This window comes from Manis pentadactyla, chromosome 11 (genome assembly GCF_030020395.1).
Source record: "Manis pentadactyla isolate mManPen7 chromosome 11, mManPen7.hap1, whole genome shotgun sequence".
In the NCBI taxonomy this organism is placed as follows: Eukaryota; Metazoa; Chordata; class Mammalia; order Pholidota; family Manidae; genus Manis; species Manis pentadactyla.
The window spans coordinates 27,199,757-27,209,867 of record NC_080029.1 but is presented as its reverse complement, the minus strand read 5'-3'; positions in this window follow the sequence as shown (position 1 = coordinate 27,209,867).

The window sequence follows — 10,111 nt, the reverse complement described above, 5'->3', positions numbered from 1 at the left end:
CAAAGTTTGAGAACCAGCTATTTAACCACTCTGCTGTCCTGCTCCTGGAAGAATCAGATTATGCATTCATCGTTCAACATTTAAGAAAAATTTATTAAGCACCTACTAGCAGCAGGCCTTCTTCTGGGCACTTGGAGAGACAGACGTGAACGAGACAGGCAGAGCCCTGCGCTCATGGAGCTGGTCATCTGGCATTGGGAAAGAGAATAAACAAGTGTGTTTTCAGGTCATGATATCTGCTATTAAGAAAAAGCATCATATGGGGTTGGATGAGGGTATGGGGAGAATAAGGAAAAGCTGCCTAAAGCTGTTTTATTCCCACACAGTACCAAAATGCTTTAATCAGGAGGCTCCTAGTAGCAGGTATTTTTTGAGTTTACAAAACATTTGTATGCTTAAGTTACTCCACAAGAAGATATGTCAAAGAAATAATCAATCTTCCCATGTTTTCTTCTGCCTGCTACTTCTATAGCTTTTCTTCTTCCTTCCTAATTACAACCCTTAAATAGAATTCGTGCCTCATATCGAATTTACCAAGTATCATAATTCCTCCAAGTGGTAAAGATACCTCAAGACAAATGCTGGGCATAGAAGCCATAGGGCATAAATCTGCAAGGAAGTAAAAAGCTAACCTTTTCAAACAATAAGGCTTCTCTCTCACTTACCAACTTAACATTTCCCTGTATGGCCCCGGAAGATGACTGGTTAGCCAGAGACGGGTAAGATTCCTCAAGGCAGGAACAACCTAAGACAGGCACAGTCCCAGGGGGGCCATCAGGTGAGAAATTGGGGATCAACAGAGGTGAGGCTTAGAACCTCACCTCCCCGGTTTTGAGAGAAATCTTCTGCATCCGTGGATGTTTTATTGCCCTTGTCTAGCTTGGATTAACACTTAGTCTACAGGCACACACCTGATCATCTACATTTGCTCTCTTACAACACAAAACTAAGTTTTCTACCTTTATCTTACATCTACCTACCACTTCAGCATTTTATTAAAAATAATAATAATAATAATAAAGGGAGAAATGTGGGATCCACATATAAATCAAGTATAAAAACCAAATGAGTATTCATATTTGAACTGACTGTTTAGAGTTCATAATGCATGAGCAAAACCGAAAGTTTCTGTGATGACTGCTCTTGCACTGTTCACCATGTAAGAACTTATTCACTATGTAAGAATTTGTTCACCATGTAAGAACTTGTTCATTATGCTTCAGAAGATTGGAGACTGACGAGAATTAGGCTTGGGGTGGATTAATGATTGTGCATTGAGCATTGAGTCCCCTATACAGAATTCTATTGTTGTTAACAACCATTTGATCAATAAATATGAGAGATGCACTCTCAAAAAAAAAAACCAAAAAAAACACATTTGTACATTTTAACTGCTTTGCCCCTCATGCCAAACTTAAGAGTCAGTCTAATTCTCCCATTTTACAGATGAGGAAACTGAAGATGAAAAGACATGCATAACACATAATATAGCGGGGGGAGGGGGCACTGGGAAGGCAGTATAACACAGAGAAGACAAGTAGTGACTCTACAGCATCTTACTACGCTGATGGACAGTGACTGTAATGGGGTATGTGGTGGGGACTTGATAATGGGGGGAGTCTAGTAACCATAATGTTGCTCATGTAATTGTATATTAATGATACCCCCACAAAAAAGACGTGCATTAAGAGACCCATTTCTCTATCTGTTAAGCAGATTCTTCCTTTCCTAGAAGAGGCAAATGAATTTTTTTTCCTCTACTAATTTCCACTCTCCTTTGCTTATTTTGCACAAATGCTGGTGAAAGAGCCTGCTTTGTTCTTCCCACTTTCATCCTGAAACTTACTTGGAATTCTCTACCTTGGGAAAATCTCAATTTTTCTGCAGCCAGTGGGTTTTGGTGTGTAGACAATGCTACAGCGTCCACCTGGACATGGCAGAGACACCCAACATAAGCTCCTGTGAGCAACGTCACTCCAAGCTCCAGGGTGGAGGGTGGGAGGTGGTGACAGCTGCAGTGCCCTCATGGGGAAAATGACACAGAAAGTGGGCTATGTTCTCAGGTCACAATAACCCAAAGGTACTTGCTTTGAGTAAGACATTTGTAAATTACTAAAATAAAAATAGGTGACTTGCAAAATTAATATAAATTAAAGGATTTATTGCCAAACCAAGTTTGGATGGTTTGCCACCTCTTGGAGAGAGAAACATTTCTTAAATTTCTATGATCATTTGACAATGAATATGTATTATTTGCATAGTATGAAAAATTATTTTTAAATCAGATCTTAACATCTGATAAGCATAACTGGATCATTAAGCATATATAAGCTGCTTTCTAACTACTAATTATCACTATACTGGCAGAATTATATTTTAACCAGGAGGGAGCATACAACTATCATACAAGCTACATATAATTTCAACTAAATAGCTTTCAAAAAGAGGGGATTGGGTATGGTAATTCTAACTGCTCAGGGACATTTCCTGCTTAAACTCAACATTTTCAAACCCAAACTCTAGAGCTGCCCCTCTGCCTTTCCTCTCAATCTACCCATCTTGTTCAGGCTGCATGCTGAGCAGTATCTCTGACTCCTGCCCAACTCCTCATCTTTAGCATTGATTTGCGCACCACATCTGGTGAATTTATAGCAGCAATGGTTCCGAACTACATTCTACATGCCTTTCCCATTACACATGCCTGATCAAGACTGCATAACTTTTCACCTGGACGATTCTAATACCTCATGACTGGTCTTCCTCTTTTAGCCTCTTCTCACTCTGGTCCTTCTTCTACATTCACTCATTCATTCAACAAACATGAACCAATTGCTGACAACAGATGAAAATCCCCTGCCCACGTGGAGCTAACATTCATGAAAAGGGAGACAGATGGAATAACATACTAAGTAATGGGAAGTGTTATATAGAGCCTTGCTGGCCATCGTGAAAATGTTGGCCTTTACTCTGAGATAAATGAGGACCCATTGTAAGGTTATAAGCATATCACCTGACTTAGCTATAAAAGGATCATTCTTTACTGGGTGGATAATAAACTGAATTTACTGGTAGGGAGCAAGGGTTGAAACAGGGAGACTTTAGGAGGTCCTTGCAATAATCTAGATGAGATGGCTTGGACAAGGTTGGTAGTAATGGAGGTGGGAAGTTGTGTTAGATCCTCGATATATGTTGAAGTTGGAGCCAGGGGGATTTGCTAACAGACTGGATGTGGGGTGCAGGAGAAAACAAAGCATCACTGATGATGACTCCAAATGCTTGGCCTGAGCAACAGGGGTTGGAATTGCATGAGCTGAGATGAGAGGACTACAGAGGAGCAGATTTAGGAGGAGTATCAGGAGGTCAGCTTTGGACATGATAAATCTGAGGTGTTATTAGACATCCAAGCAAAGATGTTGAGAAAGCAGTTAGATAAATAAGCCTTGGATTCAGTGAGATCTGGGCTGGAAAGATAAAATGGAGGTTGTAGGTATGTAGGTGGAAGAGTTCACCAAGGAGTGGATGGAGATAGAGAGGAGAAGGGACCATGGACTGAGTCCTGGGACATAACAACACGAAGAGGCTAGGGTAAGACGGGGGTCACTCAAGGACACAGGAGGCACAATCAGGAGGAAGGGAGAAATCTATGGGTTTGTGAGGGACTGGGAGCCAAGTGAAAGGAGTGTTTCTAGGAGGGGAGAGAAGTCAAGCCACATAAGGTTTGTGAACTGACCATTCAGTTTGGTAGTGCAGTCATTCAGGACATTGATGAGAGAAGTTTGGGTGAAGTGAAGGGAGAAAAGCCTCATTGGAGAGCATTTAAGGAAGAGGATGAGCAGACGAACTGGTGGCATTGACGAAGACAACTTTTTCAAGGTGTTTTGTAAAGAAGAGAGAAATGGGATGGTGGCTTAAGTGAGGTCAAGAGAGGGTTTCTCAAGAGAGAAGGAAAAACAGCATATTTGTAGGCTGATGGCAGTGAAGGAAAAAACTGTTAATGTAGGCAAGAGGGGGAGAATTTCTGGAGCCAGTCCTTGAGTAGCAAGGAGGGGACTAGATGTAGTGCACACATGGAAGACTGACTTCACAGAAGAGAATCCTCAGTTCGTCAGTGGTGGGGGTGGGCTAGGCAGTGTGCGTGGACAGGAGCCAGCCGACGGATAGATGCGGTGATGGGAGTTGGTGGAAGTTCCCTTTTGATTATTTCAGTTTTCTCAGTAACATTAGCATTGGCATTAATTTTTTTAAATGTGAGTCTGCTCACATCCCTCCATGGAGTCAGTCTTTGCTAGCTGCCTCTGGAATATAAGATTCAGATGTCTCAGCTCCTCATAAATGTGGTCCTAATCTAACTCCTCTGAAGCCATTATGCCCAAAACTTACTTGGTTTTAAGTGTGGAGCTGTCCTGGGCTGTGTTCCCCGCACATGCCAAATTCCTTCATGACTCCGTGTTTGGCATGCACAGTCCTCGCTGCCTGGAAGACCTGTCTCCCACTTTTCTACCTGAAAAGCTCCTACTCCTCTTTCAAAATCCAGCTGAAATGTCACCTCCTCTCTGAAGCAATCAATGTCTCTTTCCGTTTAGACTGTGATCCCTCTCTTTGTTTCCCCAAGTAAGGCCTGACTCCCAGTTGTCATGAAATAGGTATTTGCTGATTCAGTTCAAAAAATGTTCTGTATACACCTCATTTAGACTGATTTTTGTCTCATTAGAAGTACTTTATTTCAGATCCTTCTAGCCCCTACATAGAACAAAATCAGTACAGACAGAGAAACTGATAGGTAGATAATAGATAGAACATGGAACGACCAACTTTGCCAAATCTCCCCTGTGGGTAATTTAAGATGTTTTTCCCTGAGGTTCCATATAGTCTGTGTGCTCCAGAGGCACGACTACTAGGGCAAGGGACAGGGCTCTGTATTTAATGAAGCAACAACCCACAGGAATGTCTTGAGGTCAGAAACTAGATATTCAGAATTCAGCCAGACTCCACTGTGGCTGGGTGCCCAGAGATATTTACACCCACCTCTGGAGGACGATCAGGGCCACTGCATCTAGGCAACCGAGCGACAGGAAACCTCTGTGCTGGGGCCGGGGTGCCGCCCAGAGCCCTTTATCTGGGTGTGGCGTGAAGCAGCTTTCTGTTTGAAAATTAACTAACCACACTCTCATATTCACAGATAGAAGTAGCAATCGTCACAGCCCTTTAAGAACAGCTTTACTGCTTTTCTTAGATTGTGAAGGTAATACAGGATCACTTTACTTCCCAAATACAGAAAAGAAAGATAGCTATAATGCTGCCTCCCAGAAAAAAACTTGACAGTTAACATTCTGGTGTTCATTTTTCCCAAACTTTTTATCTGTACAGATAAATTCACATACTTTCTTATAATTATATAAATAAACAAAACAAAAATGAACCACAAATACATAGTTCTGTAGCTTCTTTCTTCCCCCATCTCATGTCAGTGAATATCAATCTATAGCAACATCATGAAAGTTGATAATATTCCATTGTATGGATGTACCATTATTTATTTAACAAATTCCCTTTTGTCAGACAGTTAGATTCCTTTTTAAGTTTTCACTATTATAGCAGTAAAGACAATCTAACATAGAGGTTGAAAGCGTGGACCTCGTAGTCAGACTGCCTGGATTTGAATCCCTAGAGCCAGTTCCCAGCTTTGTGGCCCTGCTGTAGCTCAGTTTCTCATCAATATGATGCGAATAATCATAATACTGTTCCCATGGGGTGGTTGTGAGGCTCCGATGAGTTAACATATGTTTTTAGAACAATTCCTCGCACATAGTTATTAAAAACTTGTGTTTATGGGGAAGGATTTGCATGTGTGATGGCAAATGATATATGGAAATCTCTGTACCTTCTGCTCAATTTTGCTGTAAATCTAAACCTGCTCTAAAAATTAAAATCTATTGAAAAACAAACAAAACTTTCATTTTCTCTCATTGACCCTTTCCCGGATATACATTTCTGGGCACCGGACATAAAAAGCCCCACTGGAGAAACAAATTTAGCTACACACATAAGCATAGCACCAGGGCTTGTGAGATGCACATGTAGGATTTTATAGCTAGAAAGTATTTAATGAAGGAGAGGCTGAATTTCAAGTAAATAATAGACATAAGAAAGAAGCTGTGTGTCGGTTGTCTCCTTTCAGCTGGAGTGTTGGAGGCCATGAGCACAGCTGCAAAGACAGCGCGGATCACCTCCAATGGTAGGAGCCCTCTCCCTGCAGTCTGCCCTTCCACGGGATCTCCCTGAAGATCTCCCAACACTCTTCCCAGAGAGGGAAAGGGGAGGCCTGTCCTGGGGACCAGTGCCAGTGAGACCAGCAGCTGACAGGCCATCTCCCCGTCGTGGTGTGCCCATATTTAGGGAAGAGCAAACACCTCAGACTCCAGCTTGGCTTTGGGGGAACCAATCAGGAAAGCAAGATGGCCTATCAGGGATCCTTAGATAAAAGGCACAGCTGGAAACCCAAAAAACGCTACCTCATTCTCATCACAGTCATTGATGCCCAATCCAGATTTATCCTGGAAAGTTTATTATTTCTTTGATAAAGTTCCTGCCAGGTTTTTATTGGGAAAACAGTGTTTCTTTTTGCAGGATTTTGTTTACTCATTTTCTAGACTCAGTTGGATTCCATTTGGACCAGCCTTGTGCCTAGTGGATAACTACCCACTATAAGGTTGGAGAAATAAGGAGGAAAATGTTTTATCCTGAAATAGCTTCTTTTATGCAGATATCACAGGATTTAAGGGTCCACTACTGGTCATTTGTAATAGTGATTCCTTAATCACACATCTAGACATGAATACATTTTTGTCTGATGCACACTATTCCTGAACAGCTTCCCATCCAAGCACTTACCAGGCTCAGCAAACTTTAGCTGCCAGTGTAAGACTTGTTCAGGGTGGCATATCTCAAAGTCATGCAGCATTTTTACACTTCACTAAACTGTTTTCATGTACAAACTCATCTCTGTTTCATTCTCTGGGAGCCCCCTACATCATCCCTACATGGCTGTGGGCCAGCGGTGGCCCCATCTATTTCTGGTCCAGCTCTGAGCAACTCTCCCTGCCACACTGGCTGAGAATGGAAATGGGGAGAGGAAGTCAGATTGACGGCCCGTACCACACAGCCCTGTCCATCAACAGACATAGATACAACCAAGTCAGAAGCCCTGGGGGTCTACATCAGTGGTGCCCATGAAATATGAATGATCAGGCCTGGGTCAGACTCCCTAGCTCTTATGTGATCTTGTGCAAGTTAGCCTAGCCTCTTTCCCCCTCAGTTCCTTTGCCTGTAAAATAGGATCGATACCAGGGTCATCAACTAGAGTTGTGCAGAGGATCACCTGTGATAACTCATGACGAGTGCCTGTGCCCCCAGATGGTAATACCCACTCCTTCAATTGTAGCTTCCTTTCCCCCTAGAGCAGGTCCAGGAAGCCCTGCAGCCCTAGAACTTTAGCCTTGGAGGGACTTAGGGATCATCTGGAACAATAAGCAGTTTCCAGACTTTTAGATTTCAACCAAAAAAAAAAAAATTAAAACAAACAAAAAATTGGGCCAGCTGGAGAACTGCTGACATTTTATTTGCAGGTCAGGGTGCAAAAGGTAATTATACAAAAGACTACAATCCACTATCATTTTTATTTCATAAAAGAAAAAGATCTTAACCACCCTGTGTTTAAAAAAAAAAGGGAGGAAGGGCTTAATATTCAAATGAATTTAGCTTTGTCAAAAACCTTTTACATTGTCTTCTCTGAGAATCAAAGAAAACATCACAGACCAGTGTTAGGGAACCTCAGATCTTCATGCCTTTACTTTATGGATGAGGCAACCAAAGTGTGGAGAGGTGAAGTGATACCCCCAAGGTCACAGGCTGCAGTGTCTCATTGTTGCCTGGACTTAAGGGATCCTTTCATGTGCCTGAGACAGGAGCTCTGGCCCGGGAGTTAGGAGGTCAGGTCTCTTGGCCCAGCCATTTGCCCTTGAGCCGAACTTTCTGCCTTTCCCATTTTTCTAAAATGGGGATGATAATTGCCTCCTCACTCAATACCATGTTAGAACCTTATGAAGGAGACACTTCAAAAGTCTGGGGAGATCCATCCTAGGTGGTTACAGAACGAGGTATTAGGAGTGAAAAGTCTCACTGTGATTTACTTGAAAATCCACTAACAAAACATGAAGCAGACATGGCAACATGTTAATAATGATTAAATCTAGGTGATAGATATCTAGATGGGTATTGTTATGCTAATTTCCCTGCTTTTCTGCATACTTGAATATTTTTACAATAAACATTCCATCATAAAAAAAAAGAGAGAAGTGCTCTGGCAAGGTAAATGGAAGGGATGGTGTTACTCACTTGGAGAAGACGCCCTCAGGCAGGTCCGGGTGCGGGGGCGCTGGTCAGGTGGGCCACCCCCCAAGGAGATGGAGCAGCCCACTCTTCACCAGCCTTGGGCACAGAGAGCCATGGTCAGAAAGTGCTTTTGGCTTCCTCTCTAATCAGGCCTGGTGCCTGTGGCTGGGTGAGGGAAGCCTCCAGCCCCTTCTTAGTGCAAGGCACCATCTGACAGAACAAGCCCTGTTGCAGCTACTGGCACTAAGGGAGAGTGGGTGCTGCCTAACCCAACCAACCGATGTGTGGGGCTTATGAATATGCAAATAGAGGCCAGAGCTGGTTGGCTGCCCACTGCCATCTCCCACCCCCACCCCAGTTCAGATGCCCATAAAGCCAGCTCAGAGAAGACCTTTCTGAAATGCCATTTATTCTGTCTTTGCCTAAGGCCCCACAGAGCCCCTTGAAAATTTGGGGACTGAATTACCCAGCTTCACCCACTGCACTGGCCCCCCGTGGGAACCTTCTTACTCTTGCTTCCAAATTCCCTAGAGAGGCAGCTCCAAAGTGAACATCTTCCCTGTGCCTCAAGCATGCAGAGGATACTGAAGCCAGCCCAGCATCAAGACAGGACATTTTAGCTCTGGAGGAAGACATGGCTGTGTGACTTCTCCCTCCAGCAGAGGTCTGAACACTGTTGGGAAAGTGGTTTGCTGGGCCAAAAGCCTTATCTCTGGCAAAGCTGGGGAAAACTTACTGGTTAAATCCACCTGCCCCAAACATCATTCATGTTTTGTCATCTCCTTCAGTTGGGGAAGTAGAATGTTGCAATATACAGCAATAAAAATCAGTGAACTCAGCTCAACTCAACATGGATAAATCTCCAAAACATTATGTTAAGTGAAAGAAATAAGCCACAGAATGGTACAGGCAATGTGATTCCACTTATATTGCATTTTAAAATAGGCCAAACAATGTTTAGATTTTCACTGAGTATTCACCCTCCCCTTATTTTAAATTACAACTGACTGGAGAGACAGACAGGTAGATGAAATCTAGGTATCATGAGTAATACAAATTGAATATAGGGTATAGTCTCTATTTTAAGGAGCCCAGAGATGAAGGATAGGCTATAGCCCCATCTACTATCTGGTCAATAAATTCAAAAATATATAAGCAAAGATGTGAATGATATAGTTCAGACCACACATGAGTATTGGGGAATTTCAGGTGAGAGGAAAGTATACAGTGCGTATTACTTAAGGCAAGCTGCCCACTCCGGTGTTTATCATGAACAGAGCCATTTATCCTTCCTTGAAACAAATTTTTTTCTTATATACTTTGAAAATAAACACATTTTTCTTCAATTTAAAACATAGGCAAAAATTGTGTATAGTTTAGGACATGTGTATTGAAACTACAGTGAAAGTGAAGGGTTGGTTGATACATAATGCAGTGTGGAAGTGATGAATGCTGGGGGACTGGCAAGGAGGGCCACATATGGGTATTCCTTTTATCACTTTTCTTTAAATCATACACATATACCCTCTGAATACATATTTTACAATAAAAAATTTTTAATTATCTTTTGAACTCTGCTGTAAACACAAGTTTATGAACTTGTATTCATAAGCTTCTGTCCCCGTAGATGATACCGGGTCCTGGGAGGCTCTAAATACAGAAGAGGAAGGAAGTGAACTTATTGGGTTGTATCTTGGGCTCCCAATATGCAAGCTCATAT